The sequence below is a fragment of the Loxodonta africana genome, chromosome 26 (genome assembly GCF_030014295.1).
Source record: "Loxodonta africana isolate mLoxAfr1 chromosome 26, mLoxAfr1.hap2, whole genome shotgun sequence".
Classification (NCBI taxonomy): domain Eukaryota; kingdom Metazoa; phylum Chordata; class Mammalia; order Proboscidea; family Elephantidae; genus Loxodonta; species Loxodonta africana.
This window is the reverse complement of record NC_087367.1, coordinates 16193635-16213258: the sequence shown is the minus strand read 5'-3', so window position 1 is coordinate 16213258 and position 19624 is coordinate 16193635. Positions and strand designations below refer to the sequence as shown.

The 19624-nt window shown below is 42.9% G+C and overlaps 2 protein-coding genes across 3 annotated transcripts in view; both read left to right on the top strand.

The window, feature by feature from the left end:
- PRKCE (protein kinase C epsilon) overlaps window positions 1–19624 on the top strand; it is a 628435-nt gene that overhangs the window by 280357 nt on the left and 328454 nt on the right. The gene's annotated exons all lie outside the window — the stretch shown is intronic.
- Window positions 7506–19624, top strand: part of LOC135228697 (uncharacterized) — a 69610-nt gene continuing 57491 nt past the window's right edge. Inside the window, exon 1 of the mRNA XM_064277141.1 lies at window positions 7506–19167. The gene's annotated coding sequence lies outside the window, so the exon portion shown is untranslated. The remainder of the gene's footprint in view (window positions 19168–19624) is intronic.

Genomic DNA, 19624 nt, shown 5'->3' with positions numbered 1-19624 from the left:
ATTTTTTTAAGCTTTACAGAACAAACTAGTTTCTTATTAAACAGCCAGTACACACATTGTTCTATGACATTGGTTAACAACCCCAAGACATGTCAACCTTGGGTTCCCTGTTACTAGCTTTCCTGTTCCTGTTTCCACCCTGCCTCTAAAAAAAAAAAATTTTTTTAATAAAATAAAATAAATTTTTTTTATTTTCTGTGCTGGTGTGCCCCTTTAGTCTCATTTTGTTTTACGGGCCTGTCCAATCTTTGGCTGAAGGGTGAATCTCAGGAGTGACTTCATTACTGAGCTGAAAGGGTATCCAGGGGCCATACTCTCAGGGTTTCTCCAGTCTCTGTCAGGTCAGCAAGTCTGGTCTTTCTCTTTGAGTTAGAATTTTTCTCTACATTTTTCTCCAGCTCTGTCCAGGACCCTCTATTGTGATCCCTGTCACAGCAGTCAGTGGTGGTAGCTGGGCACCATCTAGTTTTACTGGACTCAGTCTGGTGGAGGCCATGGTAGGTGTGGTCCATTAGTCCTTTGGACTAATCATTCCCTTGTGTCTTTAGTTTTCTTCATTCTTCCTTGCTCCCAAAGGGTGAGACCAGTGGAGCATCCTAGATGGCGGCTCACAGGCTTTTAAACCCCAGACGCTACTCACCAAAGTAGAAGGTAGAACATTTTCTTTATATAATATGTTGTGCCAATTGAGCTAGATGTTCCCCGAGACCGTGGTCCCCACAGCCCTCTGCCCAGCAATTCGGTCCCTGAGGGAGTTTGGATGTGTCTATGGAGCATCCATGACCTTGCCTTGTGCAAGCTGTGCTGGCTTCTCCTGTATTGTGTACTGTCTTACCCTTCACCAAAGTTACCACTTACCTATTGTCTATTTAGTGTTTTTCCATTCCCACCCCTCCCTTCCCTCGTAACCATCAACGATTGTTTCTTTTTGTGTGTAAACCTTCTCATGAGTTTTTACAGTAATTGTCTCATACAATAATTCTCTTTGTGTGACTGACTTATTTCACTCAGCATAATGTCTTCCAGATTCATCCATGTTGTGATATGCTTCACAGGTCCATTGTTGTTCTTTATCTTTGCATAATACTCCATTGTGTGTATGTACCACAGTTTGATTATCCGTTCATCTGTTGATGGGCATCTAGGTTGTTTCCACCTTTTTGCTATTATGAACAATGCTGCAATGAACATGGGTGTGCGTATGTCTATTTGTGTTACTATTACTTCTCTACGATGTATTCCTAAGAGTGAGAATGTTGGATCATATGGTATTTCTATTTCTAGCTTTCTAAGGAAATGCCATATCATTTTCCAAAATGGTTGTATCATTTTACATTCCGATCAGCAGTGCGTAAGAGTTCTGATCTCCCCGCAGCCTCTCCAACATTTGTTATTTCCTGTTTTTTTGATTCGTGCCAGTAATGACAGGGTGAGATGGTATCTCGTTGTGGTTTTGATTTGCATTTCTCTAATGGCTAGTGATCATGAGCATTTCCTCATGTGTCTGTTGGCCATTTGAATGTCTTCTTTGGTAAAGCGTCTGTTCCTTTGCCCGTTTTTTAATTGGATTATTTCTCTTTTTGTTGTAGAGGTGTTGGATTTTCTTGTAGATTTTAGAGATTAGACCTTTGTCTGATTTGTAATAGCCAAATTTTTTTTCCCAGTCTGTAGGTTCTCTTTTCAGTCTTTTGGTGAAGTCTTTTGATGAGCGTGTTTAATTTTTACAAGATCCCAGTTATCTAGCTTATCTTCTAGAGTTTATATGTTGTTGGTTGTGGTTTGTATCCTGTTAATGCCATGTATTAGGACCTCTACTGTTGATCCTATTTTTTCTTCTATGAACTTCATAGTTTCTGACTTTATATTTAGGTCTTTGATCCTTTTTGAATTAGTTTTTGTATATGGTGTGAGGTATGGGTCCTGTTTCATTTTTTTTGCAGATGGACATCCAGTTTTGCCGGCACCATTTGTTAAAAAGACTGTCTTTTCTGCCATTTGATGGGCTTTGGACCCTTGTCAAAGATCAGGTGACCATAAATAGATAGATTTACATCTGGATTCTCAATTCGGTCCCATTGGTCAATGTGTCTGTCATTGTACCAGTACCAGGCTGTTTTGACTACCATAGCTGTATAGTAGGTTCTGAGATCTGGTAGCGTGAGTCCTACTACTTTATTTTTAGTAGTGCTTTAATTATCCAGGGCTTCTTCCCTTTCCATACAAAGTTAATGATAAGTTTTTCTATCTCTTTAAAGAATGTTGTTGGTATTTGGATCAGGATTGCATTGTATTTGTAAATCGCTTTGGGGAGAATCGTCATTTTCACAATGTTGAGTCTACCTATCCAGGAGCATGGTATGTTCTTCCATTTATGTAGATCTCTTTTGGTTTCTTGCAGTAGTGTTTTGTAGTTTTCTTTGTATAGGACTTTTACACCCTTGGTTAGATTTATTCTGAAGTATTTTATTTTTTTCAGGGGCTATTATAAATGGTATTGTTTTCCGGATTTCCTTTTCATCGTTCTTTCTATTGGTGTATAGGAATCCAACTGATTTTTGTGTCCTGCTACTCTACTCAATCTTTCTATTAGTTCCAGTAGTTTTCTCGTGGAGTCTTCTGAGTTTTCTATGTATAGTGTCATATCATCCACATATAGGGACAGTTTAACTTCTTCTTTACCAATTTGGATGCCCTTTGTTTCTTATTCTTGCCTTATTGCTCTACCTAGGACTTCTAGCACAGTGTTAAAATAGGAGTGTAGGAGTGGTGATAAAGGGCATCCTTGTCTTGTTCCAGTTCTCAAGGCGAATGTTTTCAGCCTCACTCCATTAGTGATGTTGGCCATTGGTTTTACATAGATGCCCTTTATTATGTTGAGAAATTTCCCTCCTATGCCTATTTTATTGAGAGTTTTTATCAGGAATGGGTGTTGGACTTTGCCGAATGCCTTTTCTGTGTCAATTGAGATGATCATGTGATTCCTTTCTTTCCTTTTATTTATGTCTTGGATTATGTTGATTGATTTTCTAATGTTGAACCACCTTGCATACCTGGGATGAATCCTACTTGGTCGTGGTGTATTTTTTTTTTTTTTGATATGATGCTGAATTCTATTGGCTAGAGTTTTGTTGAGAATTTTTGCGTCTATATTTATGAGAGATATTTGTCTGTAATTTTCTTTTTTTGTGGTGTCTTTCCCTGGTTTTGGTATCAGGGTTATGGTGGCTTCATAGAATGAGTTTGGAAGTATTGCCTCCTTTTCTGTGTTCTGAAATAGTTTGAGTAGTACTGGCGTAAGCTCTTCTCTGAATGTTTGGAGGGATTCTCCAGTGAACCCATCTGGGCCAGGGCTTTTTTGCTTGTTGGGAGTTTTTTTTTTTTTTTTTTAACCTTTTCAATCACTTCTTTTGTTGAGGGTCTGTTCAGATTTTCAACATCATTATATGTTAGTTTGGGTAGGTAGTGTGTTTCTAGAAATTTGTCCATTTCCTGTAGGTTTTCAAATTTGCTGGAGTATAGTTTTTCATAATACTTGGTTATGATCCTTTTTATTTCAGCTAGGTCTGTTGTACTATCCCCCATTTAATTTCTTATTTGCATTATTTGTATCCTTTCCTGGTTTTCTTTTGTCAGTTTAGCCAGGGGTTTGTCAATTTTGTCGATCCTTTCAAAGAACCAAGTTTTAGTTTTGTTGATTCTTTCTATTGTTTTTCTATTCTCTATTTCATTGATTTCTGCTCGATCTTTATTATTCCCTTTCTTCCGGTGGCTGTGGGCTTCTTTTGCTATTCTGCTTCTATTTGGTCAAGTTGTGTAGCTGAAGTTTTGATTTTGTCCCTTTCTTCTTTTTTGATGTGTGCGTCTATTGCTGTAAATTGACCTCTGAGCACTGCCTTTGTTGTGTCCCAAAGGTTTGGGTATGATGTGTTTTCATTCTCATTTGACTCCAGGAATTTTTTAATTCTATCTCTGATTTCTTCTATTACTAAGTGGTTTTTAAGCAGGGTGTTATTCGGTTTCCATGTAATTGATGTTTTTTTTTTTTTTTTTTTCCTTGCTCTTCCTGTTGTTAATTTCTACTTTTATGGTGTTGTGGTCAGAGAAGATAAAAAAAAAAAAAGATACTTTGTATTATTTCAGTGTTTTAGATTTTGTTGAGGGTTGCTCTTAGATGTGGCCTATTCTAGAGAATGTTCCATGTGCATTGGAAAAGAGTGTGTAGTTTGCAGCTGTTGGGTGGAGTGTTCCATATATGCCTATGAGGTCAAGTTGGTTGACTGTGCCCTTCAGCTCTTCTGTATCTTTGCTGAGTTTCTTTCTAGATGTTCTGTCCTTTACCGAGAGTGGTATGTCGAAGTCTCCAACTATTATTGTGGAACTGCCAATTTCTCTTTTCAGTGCTGTTAGTGTTCGTTTTATGTATTTTGGAGCCCTGCGATTGGGTGCGCAGATGTTTGTTATGGTTAAGTCTTCGTGATGGATCATGCCTTTAATCATTATATAGTGCCCCCTTTGTCTTTTCTGGTGGATTTTGTCTTAAAGTCTACTTTATCTGAGATTAGTATTGCCACTCCTGCTCTTTTTTGGTAGTTGTTTGCTTGATATATTTTTTCCCATCCTTTGATTTTTAATAAATTTACATCTTTTTTCTAAGGTGTGTCTCTTGTAGACAGCATATCGATGGATCCTGTTTTTTCATCTATTCTGCCACTCTCTGTCTCTTTATGGGCCCATTTAGGCCATGTACATTCAGTATAATCATTGATAGGTGTGAGTTTATTGCTGTCATTTTGTAATGCTTTTTGTCATGCTGATGTTTTCTTTGTTCCTGTTACTCTCCTGTGCTGAATTCCTTTTTTTGTGGATATCTTTTTCATTTCTTCTGTTTTTGTAGATTTTGTTTTTTGTGAGACTATGTTTTTCTTCTTTATTTTGATGAGTAGGTTTGTTAACTTTCTTAGTGGTTGGTTACCTTGAAATTTACCCTTATCTTCCTAGGTTTGACGCAGTCTATTTTTACTTGGTATTGCCTTGCCTTCCTCTCGGTTAGAAAGTTCTGTATCTACACCATTTATTCCCTCTTCCATTGTTCTGATTTTGTTGTCATTTACAGATTAACCTCTCTGGTTCCCTGTTGTATTTCTTTTGGTTTTGGATAGTCCTTGAGAGTTAATTTCCTAGGTTGGTATCTGGCTGGTACAATCTTGCATCCTAGATTCAGGCTGTGGTCTGATGTTGTTTATTCTCAGGCGGAAGGTTTCCCTTTAATAATTCTTGTAAGTTTGGCTTGGTTTTTACATATCCCCTTAATTTCTGTTTATCTGGAAATGTCCTAATTTCAGCATCATATTTGAACAGGAATTTTGCAGGATATATTATTTGGTTGGCAATTTTTTTCTTTCAAGGTTTTATATATGTCATCCCATTGCCTTCTTGCCTGCATGGTTTCTGCTGAATAATCAGAATCTAGTCTTATTGTTTCTCCTCTGTACGTCACTTTTTGTTTTTCTCGAGCTGCTCTCAGGACTTTGTCTTTATCTTTGGTTTTAGTGAGTGTGATTATGATATGCCTTGTTGATTTTCTCTTGGGGCCTATTTTATACATTGTTCATTGAACATCTTGGATGGTCAGCTTTTCATCTTTCATGATATTAGGGAAGTTTCCTGTCAGCTATTCTTCAATGATACCCTCTGTGTTTTCCATTTTCTTCCCCTGTTCTGGAACTCCGATCACTTGCAAGTTTTTGCTTTTGATTGTATCCCATGTAATTCTTAGGGTTTCTTCAGTTTTCTTTGTTCTTTTATCTGATTTTTCCTCAAACAGAGCTTTATCCAAGTATTTGTCTTCAATTTCACTGATCCTGTCTTCCATCATTTCAAACCTACTCCTCAGCCTTTCTATGACACTGTCCATTTCTGAAATCTTGTTGTTTATCTTTTGGATGTCTAGTTGTTGTTTTTGTATGATTTCTAGTTGTGAATTTATTTTGGCATTTTGTTCCTGTATTATTTTCCTGAATTCTTCCATTTTTTTTTTTTTTTTGGTCTGTATTTTCCAAGAATTTGTCTGCCTTTTACATGAATTTGTCTATTTTTTCCTGCTTTTTGCTTCAGCTCTTGGATAGCTCTTAATATTACAGATTTGAATTCCCTGTCAGGTAGTTTTAGTGCCTTTTCTTCTACTGGAAAGTCATCTGGTGTTTTATTTTGAATGGCTACTGAAACCATCCTGTTCTGTTTTTTATATGTTTTGATATTGTCTGCTGTTTTTGGGACATTCAGTAGTTATTTTCTTCATTTATTGGTTACAGATGTTTTGTCCTGCTTTTTTTTGTTTTATTTGGTTATGTGTGAGCAGACAGGCTGTGCCTTCTTTGTTGTTTGCTCATCTGTGGCCACAATACTTTCCACCACCTTGTCCAATGGGCAGCGCCAGTCACTCAGCTGTGGTGCAGCAGGGCAGGTTCAGCTGAAGGGGAGGGGCTGGAAATGGGTTGTTTGTGGCACATACTAGGGCTGACAGGGCGGGCCAGGAAGCAGTGCTTGGGCAAGTTCTGGTAGGTCGTGCCTGTGCTGTGCGGGGGTGTGATGTTCACTGCATGGTGCAGGTAGGCAGGAAGGAGGGGGAAGTTTTGATGTGTGGAGCTAGTATGGGTATGGGAAAGAGGAGAGTGCAGAGAGAGAAACAGGAGCCAAAAACAAACAAAAAAAGAGTGCTAAGGGAGCTTGCCACTGGAATGGAGAGATGAGAAACCAAGAAATGGAGAGAAACAAAAAGGAAAAAGAAAGTAAAATGGGGAAGAAAACGTAACTAGAGAAAAATTTGGAAAGAAAAAAAAAAGAAAAGCCTCCGGGGTCCCACTGGTTCAGCTGCAAAGACCAGCGAGTGGCTCCCAGGCTACACAATATAGCCTGACTAGAGGGGGTATAAATGTCACACAGTGCTGGGTATTCAGGAGACAGGAAAAGAAGGTAAATATAGAGAGATGAGAACTAAGAAATGAAGAAAGACAGAAAGGAAAGAATAGAAACGGGAAAGAAAGAAAAAACAAATGCCCCCAGGGATCCCACCCACTGCGGAAGTGGCTCCTAAGCCATGCAGTGCAGCCCCACTAGAAGGGGCTCCAAAGCCCCGAAAAGAAAAAGAAAACAAACAAAATGGAAAAAAGCAAAACAAAACAACACAATAATATAAATAAATAAAAGCCCCAGGGGTCCCACCAGTGTGATGTCTCGGGCCAGGGGAGTTGTTCCTCAGCCAAGCAGCACTTCACAACCTTTCAAGAAGAAGCAAAGATGGCACATGGAGCCAGGTGTTCGAGAGAAGGGGAGGAGGTGGCAGGAGGCACGGAAGTAACCAAAACAGCAACAGACACATGGCACTCAGGTATCCGGTCTGTGTGAGTGGGGTGAATCCAAGTGGCCTGGGGTGGAAGCAGTTGCCTCCGGGCCAAGAGACTGCAACTGGGCGGGGGACAGGGGGTGGAAGCAGAGGAGGCTGAGGGGAGGGGGAAGAAGGGTGGGGGTTAGGAAAGCACATATTGCTGGTTACCGGGTGCTCTGTCTCCTGCTGGAAACTTTGTGAAGCTGCTTTACTGTACTCCCTGTCCACTGTTCTCTGATGTGAGTGGGGGGAATCTAAGCAGCACTGATGCTGCACTTTTTGGCGAGCCGAGCCATTGCAGCCAGCCAGGAAGCTCAGAGGTAGAGCAGTGGGGAAAGGATGAGTGGTGGAAAAGCGTGTATCGATGGTTACCAGGTGCTCTGTCCCCCGTTGGGAGCTCCGTGAAGCTGCTTTCCTTGCTCCCTGCCTTTGACAGGAGTCCAAGATGGCGGATCCGTGCTGCGTTAGCTGATTGGGAACCTCTGAGCGTATCTCTCGTTGCTCTCTGTCTCTGCAGGTTTCTTATTCGATTTGGTGCTTGGCCGAGTTCTTTATCTCTTCCTTTGACCCTTCGGGTTCCAGGAGCAACATTTGTCTCTGTTTTACGGGTCTTTGCTGTGCAAGGAAGGTGTGCTACTTCCGTCTATGGTGCCATGTTGGCCGGAAGTCTATAATGTGTTTTGAGATCCGGAAGTGTTAGTCCTTCTACTCTATTTTTCTTTTTCAGAGATTACTGTGGTTATTCAGGGCCCCTTGTCATTTCATGTAAATTAGAGAATTGGCTTTTCCATATCTGCAAAGAAGACTTTTGGAATTTTGATAGCTTTTGAGTTGAATTTATATATGGCTTTAGATACTACTGACATCCAGTCTTAATTAGGCTTCCTGGTTATACACGTTCACAGCCCTGTTCTTTTCTTTGTGACATTTCTTTCCACTTGTAACTTTATATTTATTTTTATGACTTACAAAATCCTTCCACTCCACAGATGACTATGTGAGGGCCAGAGTGCACGTATATCAGTGCCTAGAACAGTGTGGCTGGCCTATCGTAGACACTCAATACATATCTGGTCTCTAGAAAAATGAATGCAGTGGAGTTATTTGTAGATGCATGGGTGCTGCCTAGATGCAAAAGACTGCTGCGGTTCCATAAAGAAGCCAATTTCAGTGAAATATTGGCTATTTGTCACCCATGTGACAAATATCACTAAGTAAGAACTAGGTATTAAGGACCCAGAACAGCTCTTTCAAGATTACGGTTGCATTTGCCTTCAGGGACTGTGGCTGGCATCCTTGTTGTGCCTACCTCCTCTTGCTCTGTCTGTACTTCTATTGGGAGAAGCAGAGCCAGAGTTAAGGCAATTCATATATAGAACACAGAATATTTCTATGTATATAAATCCATGTACAGAACATATATAGGCAATCTATATATAGTGTTTTAATTTTGTCCTGTACATACTATGGTTACTGCAGCAAAGGATGAGGCAAATGTTGCAATCTAGGAGTACACGTATTTAAAGACAGTAGTGATAGAATTTCCAGGCATCATTACTCAATTTCCATAATATATAACACAGTTAATCTTTAAGCACTCAAGTCAGAAGTCTATTAATATAGTTATTGTTGCCATTTTAGTAGGGCCTCAGTAAATGTGAATTTATTATAATTAATAATAATAACAAACTTATATAATGCTTACTACACCTCAGGAACTGTTTTAACCAAGTCATGTATAGCAATGAATTTAATTATCCTAGCAATACTGGGTGGTAGGTGCTGTTATCATCCCGGTTTTCGTAGAAGAGGCGACTGAGGCCCGTGGTGATGGAGTAACTTGCCTGAAGTCACACAATAAGCGGCAGAGCCAAGATTTAAACTCAGCCTTTCTGGCTCAGACGTCTGTGTCCTTAATCTTAAACTACATTGTTGAAAGGAGCAAGATTGTCTTGTAAGTACCTTTTCCAAGGCTACCCAGCACCATATACAATTGTGCGGGTTGAGGAGAGACAAGAAGATCCATGATGGCCTGAGGACCTCTGCTGTGTGTGAACTTCTGGTGTACCGTCATAACTCTTCTCATGGAAGAGACATTTTCCTGCCTTCCATGGGGCTATTAGGTTTTTTTTTGTTTTGTTTTTTTTCTAAAAGCTTATGTGTCAGGTCTCATTGGCTAAGGGGAAAAGGCATTTCTGTGGAACGATGTAGAAGATAAAACATCTGTGAGTCAGAATCGATTCAACTCAACAGCAGTGGGCTTGGTTGGGTGTTTTTAAACTTTTTTTTTTTTTAGAGATGAAATTAACGTGTATCCTAGCTATTTCTTCCAGATTGGTGACTTGTCTCACCTAATTTTTTCCCTTCCTATTTCACGACGACATAGTTAATAGCATAAGGAGCCCAAGCCCCGAGTGTAGCGGTGAGGGTGTCCTGTTGATACACCTCCATGTGGAAGCTGTGAGGAGCACACATAGGCTAATACGAATCCCTCTCTGATGGTCTCAGTCACATGCTGGTCTGAGGCAGTGACCTTGGAGGTTGTTTATTGGATGGGTTAACTGTGGTATTGGTCTGCCTACAACCGCTGGGACCGAAGAATACAAAGATGTCTTAGGGACTTGTATTCAACTACTCGGGAGAAAAAAGATGCTTGGAAAAATGATTGCTGCACAGTCAGTGGTCATTGTTGGTTGGCTTTCTCCCAGATACTTTTCCTGACCTTGATATTTGGTGGGCATTTTTCTTTGCTGAATTACCCAGAAAATTGGCCTAATTCCCAATGAGTCCTTGGCCCTGGGAACCTGTCCGCACGTGGATGTGAGGGCTAAAGAAGAAAGTGAATGGAAAGAGTCTGCCTGAAGAGCTGGGACTCATGATTCCTTCTGCCCCTTTGGGCCTACACAGAACTTGTTGTTTTTTAAATGTTCACGTGGCACCTCTGGGCCTGCTGATTCCAGGCCTTCTCTGGCTTCTGTCATCACCTCTGACAGGACAGACCTGTGTGGAGGCAAGCTGGCTCCATTCAGAAGGATTTAGAAGTTGTTCATCAAGCTGGGTGCTACTTCAGAAATGTGAAGGCTTGACATCTGTTCATCTGGCAAAGCCGGACTAAAACCACACTTCACAGTGATGTGTGGTGAGGACCAGTCACCGCTGAACTATTTGGCTCTCTGGGCTTTAAATCTTAGGGAGATGTTAAAAAAACAAAAAATAAAGTCCTCATGTATACGAATTCGTGCTTTAGTACTTTTTTGGGTATTGACTATCATGCCTCAAGCCTGCCATCCAGCGTGTTCATTCTCTGTGTCCAGTATATTTCAACGCTGCCGTCTGGGGGCTAACCTGAACAGATTGCTTGCAAATAGAGCCAAGTATGGATTTTGATTTTGTAGAGATTAACTGGTCATTGAGTTTGCATTGATCGCACACTGCAGCGTTGCAAGTGCTAGCTGGAGAGGACTCTGAAGTGCCCTGCAGGGATGACTCTTGGGCTCTGCCCGTGGTGTGTGGGTGGAGGGCCAGGGGCTTAGGAGACCCCTGCTGCTGACTCAGCCCTGGCCAGTGGCTAATGCCTGTAGGAGCCAGGCCAAGAGCATGGGAGGCTAGGGGTGCCGGCTGAGCAAAGCTACCTCTGTATTTGCTCTCCTCATCAGCTCCTCTCCTTGCTCATCTGTATGGCGTTTCTCTTTTCTTTGAGTGGGAGGAGTTAAATTTATATTTCATGTTTTACGCAGTCAGAGTTATTCATGTGCCTGTACTGAAAGTGAGCCCACACGACAACAGAGCCACTCTAGCCTCCCTGCACGGAGAATGGCTGACAGCTCCTTAGGAAGGGGCTGCGTCCTTCCTCCCCCTGTCATCCTGGAAGGCAGGGCGGGCCGACCTGGCATGTCCATTTCTGCACAGCCCCTGTGGCAACAGGGTGCGGGGTCAAGGCAGAGGCAGGGGAGTGGGCGGGAGACGGTCCCTACCCCTCAGCCTGGGGACATGCTCAGGCTCAGGCTTTGAGGAAAGGTCCTGGGAACCTTTGCTTGGAGGTTGCTTCCTGAGTCGTCAGTGCTCCGCAGAGCTTCTTTTTTTCTTCCATTGGAGCAGCTTGGACTCTATGAGGCTGCCGAGACCTTGTGGGGCATGGAGCTGTTTTTTGGCAAATGACTCGAGAGCATGTGGCTTTGTGGACTGCCATAGAGTCCTTGTCCTTGCCAAACACAGTGTCGAGGGCACCTGTTTTTGCCAATTTTCACAAACTAGGATTGTTGTGAACATCTAGGGTCTGAAGCCAGCACTGGTTTATGTGGAGGGGTAAGACCAGAGAGGCAGCTGGAAGAGCAGCGGGCAAGTGGAGGGAGAGGGTTCTGAGTTCAAATTCTGACTCTGTCATGGGACAGGTTACTAACTTCTCTGAGTTCAGTCTCCTCTTTGGTAAAATAGAGTCGATACTATTTACTCACTCATTGAAAGGATTCTTATGATAATGTCTCCATGTTATTGTTGGGTAAACCGAGACCCAGAAGTGACTTCACGGTATGAATACAGAATGGCACTGAGGAAGGAGGCCCGGGTTCAAGTCCAGGCAGGTTATTTAGCTTCCAGAACTTCCATTTCTGTATAGGTTAAGTGAGAGCAGAATGTGTCTCAGGGAAGTGTCTTGTCTTGATGTCTATGACAATGTTATAGGAATAAAGGGAGGTAGTATATGCCTTGTAAACTCTAAGAAATTTTACAGCTTTCCAGCTTGTTGGTGACTGAGCAGGGCTGAAACGAAGCTCTTCACAACTCCTGACCTAAGGGCTCTTGAAGTGATTTTTAATGTCTTCACAGCAAATTTTTCTATTATAAAAGTAAAACTCACTCATGGCATACATCCAATAGTACAGAAGGATGTAGCGTGAAGAGAAAAATCCACCCTCTCCTCCCCATAGGTCTACTCCCCACAGGTAACCTCAGTTTACTTTTTTGTTCCAATTTTCCAGTCACCATTGAGTCGATGCCAACTCATGGCGACTCCATGTGTGTCAGAGTAGAACTGTGCTCCATAGGATTTCCAATGGATAATTTTTTGGAAATAGGTCACCAGGCCTACCTCCTGAGGTGCCTCTGGGTGGACTCAAACCTCCAACCTTTCGGTTAGCAGCCAGACACATTAACAGTTTGTGCTACCCAGGGACTCCCCTTGGGTATCCTCCCAGAAATTGTCTACGTGCCCGGGTGTGCTCGCAAACACACACACACACACACACACACACACACACACACACACACGTGTATGAGCTGCATATAATCTGTTGTATGTGGGTCATAATTTTTTACCCAGAGTTCAGCTGATGAAGATCCAGGTAGTTCCCAGGATTGGGGCTCTTAGAACAATGCTACAGTGAGGAGAGGTAGACTTATAGATTGCTATCCTGGATTTAAAACAAACATTGAAAGCAGAGCCCAGGGGCTCAAAGCTTTCGGAATTATCTCTTTCTGCATTTGGCAGAAAGAATCTCTCCTCAAAAAGAATTATGTTGTTAATACCGTGGTTTTCCACTGCTCCACCCCGTTACATTTAATCATACCGTGTGACTTCCAAATAGTAAAACGATGTGTGTGTCTGGAGGGAAGGGGCATGACAAAGCTTCCCTTTTTTAGATCCTAGAGAATACAGCAAAGCTCTCTTTGGAAGGCCCTGCTTTCTCTCTGGAGCCCTTCTGCCTGGGGCATTTATATACATATTTGCAGCTCGTTTTCCAATATCCTTGGAAGAAGCTATTGCTATTAACCAGGTTGGGTAGAGTGGCTGTGTGTATTTCAAAATAATGTCTTTCTGCACACAAAAGGCTGCTAACTGGTAGGTTGGCAGTTCAAACCCAACTAAAAGCATCTAGGAAACCCTGGTGGCGTAGTGGTTAAGTGCTACGGCTGCTAACCAAAAGGTCGGCAGTTCGAATCTGCCAGGCGCTCCTTGGAAACTCTGTGGGGCAGTTCTACTCTGTCCTGTAGGGTCACTATGAGTCAGAACCGACTCGATGGCAGTGGGTTTTTTGCTTTTTTTTTTTTAAAGCATCTCAGAGGAAAAGCCTGTTGATCTGCTTCCAAAAGGTCACAGCCTGGGAAACCCAGTGGAGCCTGGTTCTACTATACACACATGGGGTCACCATGAGTTGTAATTTACTTGATGGCAACTGCTTTGGTTTGGTAGGAAGCCTCAAAGGAACCCTGTGGAGTTTTTGTTTGTTTTGTTTTTGGGTAAAGTAAATCCAAGAATTAGGTGTAGAAGGAATGTTGGGTCCAGGCTCCCTTTCTACCAGACTCTAGTCAGTGGTTGTCTCTTCCTCCTCCTCTTCCTCATGGGGCTTGCCTGGGCCCCTTGCCACCAACCCAGCGCTTGCTGGCAGATGTAACACTTACCTGCCCTGGCCCCACTCACTGTGGTGCCCTACTCGCTGGATGTTTTTTTGCTCTTGGCCCTGGAATGCGGTGAGTCCACTGCAGAGCTTCCTCGGCCCAGGGAGCCCTGGCTGCTGGCCACTCTCATTCCCTTCCTGTCAGTTGTTCCAATTCCTAACCCAGGCCCCCTGTGCGCTGAGAGCTCCGGGCTCCTTACCTGTTGTCTGGCTGCTGCCTGCACTGACTGCCTGTTTTGACCATCCCTTCCTGCGGACCGCTGCTGTGCAGCTGTCTGTTAACTTACAGACTATGCGAAGACAGACATGCATTTTCAGGCTAGCAGTGACGCAAACCCACCATATTGATTTCTGTTACATCTAAACTGAAAAAAAAAAAAAAAACTGAAGGAACAGGAATTCTGTGTACTTGAAAACAAAAGCGGACAACAACAGCAACAACAAAAACCCAGAACTACCTTTTTACCTGGGTGCAGAAAATATTTCAGACGTATTATAAGGTAGCGCAAGATGACCACTGATATGGAAACAATACCCTGTATTGAGTCTAGACAATACCATGGGATTGACGTGATCTTTTTTAAGACCTTTTCAGCGCCTGGCTACAGTCTAAAGGAAGCATTGCACTTTGAGTGCTCTGAGTTTTTATGAAGCTCATAAAACATTGTCTCTAAATGCCAATGTGCTAAAAAGCTATAAGAGAGATTAAAGATGTAGCAAGTGTCTTTAAAAGTGTGGAAAAAAAGAGCCTTCTTTTCTTAGTTGTGATTTCTGGATGCTAGCAGTAATATAGGAGCCCTGGTGGCATAGTGGTTAAAAGGTTGGTTGCTAACCAAAAGATCAGCGGTTTGAATCTACCCACCGCTCCTTGGAACCCCTATGGGGCAGTGTCTTTAAAAGTGTGGAAGAAAAGAATCTTCTTGCCTTGGTTATGATTCCTTGGTTAGTGGTAATGTTAATACTAGTAGTAATAAATGCCATCCTTTAATAGAATTTTTTTTTTTTTAATTTAGGTTCAGGTGTACTTTCTTCTCCCCTGTCTTCTTATGAGGTAGATGACTCTACTATCCCCAGAGGGCAGAGTAGGGACCTGCTAGAGATGAAACCATGCAAAAACCCAGGCACAGAGTTTATAGGAAGGAGCAATATGCCTGAGTTCTAGTTCTAGTCCGCCATCAGCAGAAATGGACCTTGGTTGCCCATGTCAGCTGAAGAGGACATTACTGAGGTTATGTGCAGACCATAGTATGGCCGTGAATCTTTTTGGGGTTGTGTGTGGATGACCCCAGGTAACAGGCAGTGAGAAGTTAAAAGCTAAAGGCCACAGTTTGTCTTCTTGCTGTTGCACTTCTTTGGGACCGTCAAGCTGTAATGGCAACATCTCAAAGGGAGTGCTAGGGGAAAACAATAGGTGTAAAAGTTGACTTAACTGCAAAACCTTTACCATACTAATGTGTTATGAATTTCTAGGATGGGACTATCGCACATCAGGGCTCCCCAAACTTATTCGACCACAGAAAAGCCCTATTAAAAAATGCCAAAGTAGTTTTTCCAACATCACCGGTGCTGATTCAGGGAGGAAACCAGGGCGCACCTCGGAGAAAAGGTCTGTTTATTACTGGGATTCAACCTTCTTAAAAGCCTCCATCAGGAATGTCTATAGTCAAAATGACGGGGTTCCCCAAAGCGAGGATGGCTCTGTACCTCTCAAGGAAATCAAAAAGGAGGAGATCGTGACCAGCGAAGCCAACCAGTGTGGACCGAGGGCTTCTCACAGGGAGCCAGATGGCCAGAGAATCATACTTAGGGGCCTCCAAGGAGGTAGCCTTGCGATCACTTTAGAAATTACAACAATAATAAAGCATATATCAGTTCTAGACCACATCTCACTTGTGTTGCTCTCTTACAGAAACGGATGGAGTTACAGAGAAAGAACCGGCTTTAGCTCACAGAAAATAAGGGCTGCAGGGCAGGGGGCTCAGAGTCCTGGGTAAGAGTGTCCCAGGGATGGAGCAGGTGGGGATGAGTGCGGCAGGGCTGACCACTGCCGCTGAGCCGTGCATGAAATACACAGAGACCAGGAGAAAGTGGACCCCAGCTTCTAAGGATTTGCAACCAGTATGGCAGGGTCCCAGTGATAGTGGTGAGAAGGATGCAGAAGGGGCTTAAGAGAAGACCCCTTCAAAGGTGAACTCGTGTTTTATAGCAAACCAAACCAGTTGCCATCTAGTCAACCCCAACTCATGGTGACCCCATGTGTGTCAGAGTAAAAGTGTCCTCTACAGGGCTTTCAATGGTTGATTTCTCAGAAGTAGATCACCAGGCCTTTCTTCCAAGGTGCTCTGGAGGGGCCCAAACTGCCAAGCTTCCCATTAGCAGCCGAGCTCATTAACTGTTTGCACCACCCAGGGTGCAAGTTGATTTCAACTTTCTACTTTAACTTTCTCACTGAGAGTTTGTCTGTGGGATGTGTGTGTCATTCTCAAGCAAATCCTTTTTTAAGTCTCAGTTTAAGCAATTAAACAGGGTACTGGTTGTTTGAAAAAGCACCCCATATGATCCTTAAATGGGTCTATATGCAGCCTTGCTAGTAATGGGGAGATGGGACTTACGGAGTTACACTGGTGTGCTGCAAGTGGCAGCTGTGCCTGCACGGAGCCGTGGTCATGGTTCTGACTCTCTAAGGAGCCCTGCTAGTGCAGTGGTTAAGAGCTACAGCTGCTAACCCAAAGGTTAGCAGTTTAAATCCACCAGCCACTCCTCGGAAACTCTATGGGGCAGTTCTACTCTGTCCTGTAGGGTTGCTATGAGTCAGAATGAACTCCACGGCAATGAGTTTTTTTTTTTTTTTTTAATTTTTTACTCGTTCTGATTCATTGAACCAGAGTAACTATGGGATTGACCCCAGTTCCACATAGTTGCAAAGGCATTTCATGGTGCCCACCACTTACACTCTCCCTCCACTGACCCCCAGAATCAAAATGTGGGTTGGAGCTACATTACCTGGGCTGTGGACAGTATCACTACTCCCTCCACTTCCTGTTCTCTCTGGGCTCAAATCCTACAGTGCTGATTCCCTTATTGATGTGCCCTCCCCTGAGAGCACTTTAATAAATGGAAGCTTAACGTTATTACTCAGTCCCAGCTTTTTCCTAATGACATGGAGTTCAGTGCTTACTATCTGTCCTGGAGCAATTACTTATCACAGAGTTACCAGAGGTTTGAATCCTCTCTCCATTCCTGCTCAGGCTCTTAAAGCTAGTCATTGAATTTTGATAGTTATTATTTAATCCTTAAAAAATTTTTATTATGGAAAATTTCAATGTCAAAACTACGGGTAATAGCATAATAAATCCCCCTGTAGCCATTCCTTGCTTAGTGAGTTTATCTACTCATGTCTAATCTTGTTTCATTTATACCTCTACCTATTTTCTCCTCCTCCTGAATTATTTTGAAGCAAAAATTATGATCATTTTTGAGGAATATTTGTACACGTTATTTTATCCCTGTTCTCTATTTTACTTCTCAATATTTTTATATAATTTTCTAAACATCGAAACAACAAGACTTTTAACTCATATGAGAGGCTTTTTCAGAGTTTTCCTAGAATAAATAAGTTCCGATCACAAAGACATTATGCTAGGTGTGGAATTGAGGTGAGGTCAGGTTTTGTTGGATGGGGTGGACGGGGGCAGCAGAAGTGGATGTAGGAGAAGATGTCAACCCTTGTCCTGACAGAGCTTACAATCTGGTTGGTCCTTGAACCACTGGCTAACAGAAGTGAGTACAAGTTAGGTGCTCAGTGGCCATTTCTGTCTATATATGCTGGCGTGTTTAGCAGAGCAAGAGGTCGTTGCAGTCTGCATATTTGAGAACGAGGACTTTAAGGAAGGGCATAGAGAATGGGTTGGATCTGACATTGTTATCGCTCGGGGTTTTGGGGTGCAAGCAACAGAAATTGATTCTGACTGAAGAAATGTATTGGAAGCACATTGAGTAACAATGTAAAGAATCACCAGGCAGAAGTGTGGCTGGAGAACCTGCCAGGCCACAGGAAACTCAGCCAGAGGTGAACGACAAAGCCACCTGGTTAGATCACCACCACCCCTGCTGCCAGCCACACCTTCTGGATGCCTCCTTTGAGCGTGAATCCTAAACTGTCTCTAGTTCCGGTTGGAACCATCTGATTGGCTGAGATAGGGCACATGCCTGAATGGTGGCTACAGTGGGAGGAGGGGAGAAGGGTCTGGCTTCTTCAGAAGACATGGGGCTCTGCCCTTCATGAAGCATCATGCAATGGGGGATTCCTTCCTGAGAGAAAAGGGTTTTAGATGCTGAGTACCCACAAAGATAAGTGTCCACTATGACTGACACTGTCATCTTGGGTTCTTCATCTCCGTAATCCCAGCACACGATCACAAGATCTCTGTTTTCCTTGGAAAAGCCTTTGCCTCTGCTGTTCCTGTCTTTCTATTCCCATAGCAACTGCAAAAGCCCGGGTGCTTCTCCCTGTCAGGTTCCTCAGAGAATCTCCTGTACAGATTTCCTGCTTCTGGTCGCTCCCAGCTCCAATCCTTCCTACAAAACAAGGGTGCTGCTGCATTAATCTTAACCAAAACAACCCTATGGCTCAAAACTCTTTGATATTCTCCTGTCACCTGGAAGAGAAAGTCTCACTCCTTGCATTGGTCCCACCTTTCACAATTGACATCTGGCCTCCATATTCAGTCTCATCTGTCATTCCAGAAACCCTCTTCTCCACTTAAACAGGTTCCCAGACATATCCTGTGCCTTGCTACCTCCATGCTTTGTTCATTGATAGTTCTGTTGTCTGGAAGACTTTCCACCTCATATTTCTGTTCCCTGCAGACTCTTCTGACCTCCCCAGAGAGAGGTGGCTGCTTTCTCTGAGCTCCTATGGCTCGTGCATGCATTGCTCACTGGACATTTAATGTCATATGTCTGTCCATTTAGACCAATAAATGCACTGGACAGCATACTAGAATTCTTTGTATTTGTCTTACATGCTAGCACAATGCTGGGCTCCAAGGCCTTACTAGATATTTGACTTTTTTTTTTTTTTTTCCATAAATGGAGAGAACAGAGAAAGACAGTTATAACAGGGAAAGCAAAACGTAAAACTCAGTGGTTGGAATGCGCAAGGCGTAAGGATAGAGAATGGATCAGGCAAGCTAGAGCTGGGAAGGATTGGGTGGTAAGTTCAGAGAGATGGGGTGGTTAATTTTTTGTGCTGTTTGTGGTTTAAACTAAATGGAGATGCTTTGGTTGACAGGTGTATGCTCTTTGGGAGTACCCTGAGTGCCTCCATGGTTTAAAAGGATGATCCATAGTTAGCCCAGAGTCAAGTACCATGGTTTTCCCGAGACTCAGGTGTGTATCTGTGTGGATAGAGGTAAACGTGACATGTGATTGGGCAAAATTGGCTGCTTAATGGGATATAGATTTACCAGCACACACTGATAGCAAATGGATTGCCCTCACAGCTTGCACCAGTATGGACTTTGATATGTATCATTGTGCTTTTTGCAGAAATAGCGATCTGAAATGGGTAACAGTTGGTAATGTACCCCCTGGGAGTTCTGTTGATTGATGACTTCTCAAGGGCAGCATCTCCAGGCTGCTCTGGCGATTCCTTTCCATTTTCCTATCAGCCTCATTCAGCCATTCAGACAAGTGTTGACTGGTTCAGATTTGGGCTGAGTGCGTCCCTCACAGAACCCTGAAGGCCAGGTCCGATGGTGAAGTTCAAGTAAGGGAGAATTGGGAAGGGTAGGGGGACAAAGAGAGCCTTCCGCTGGGTGGTTCCATGGAAACAACAGAAAGAAGT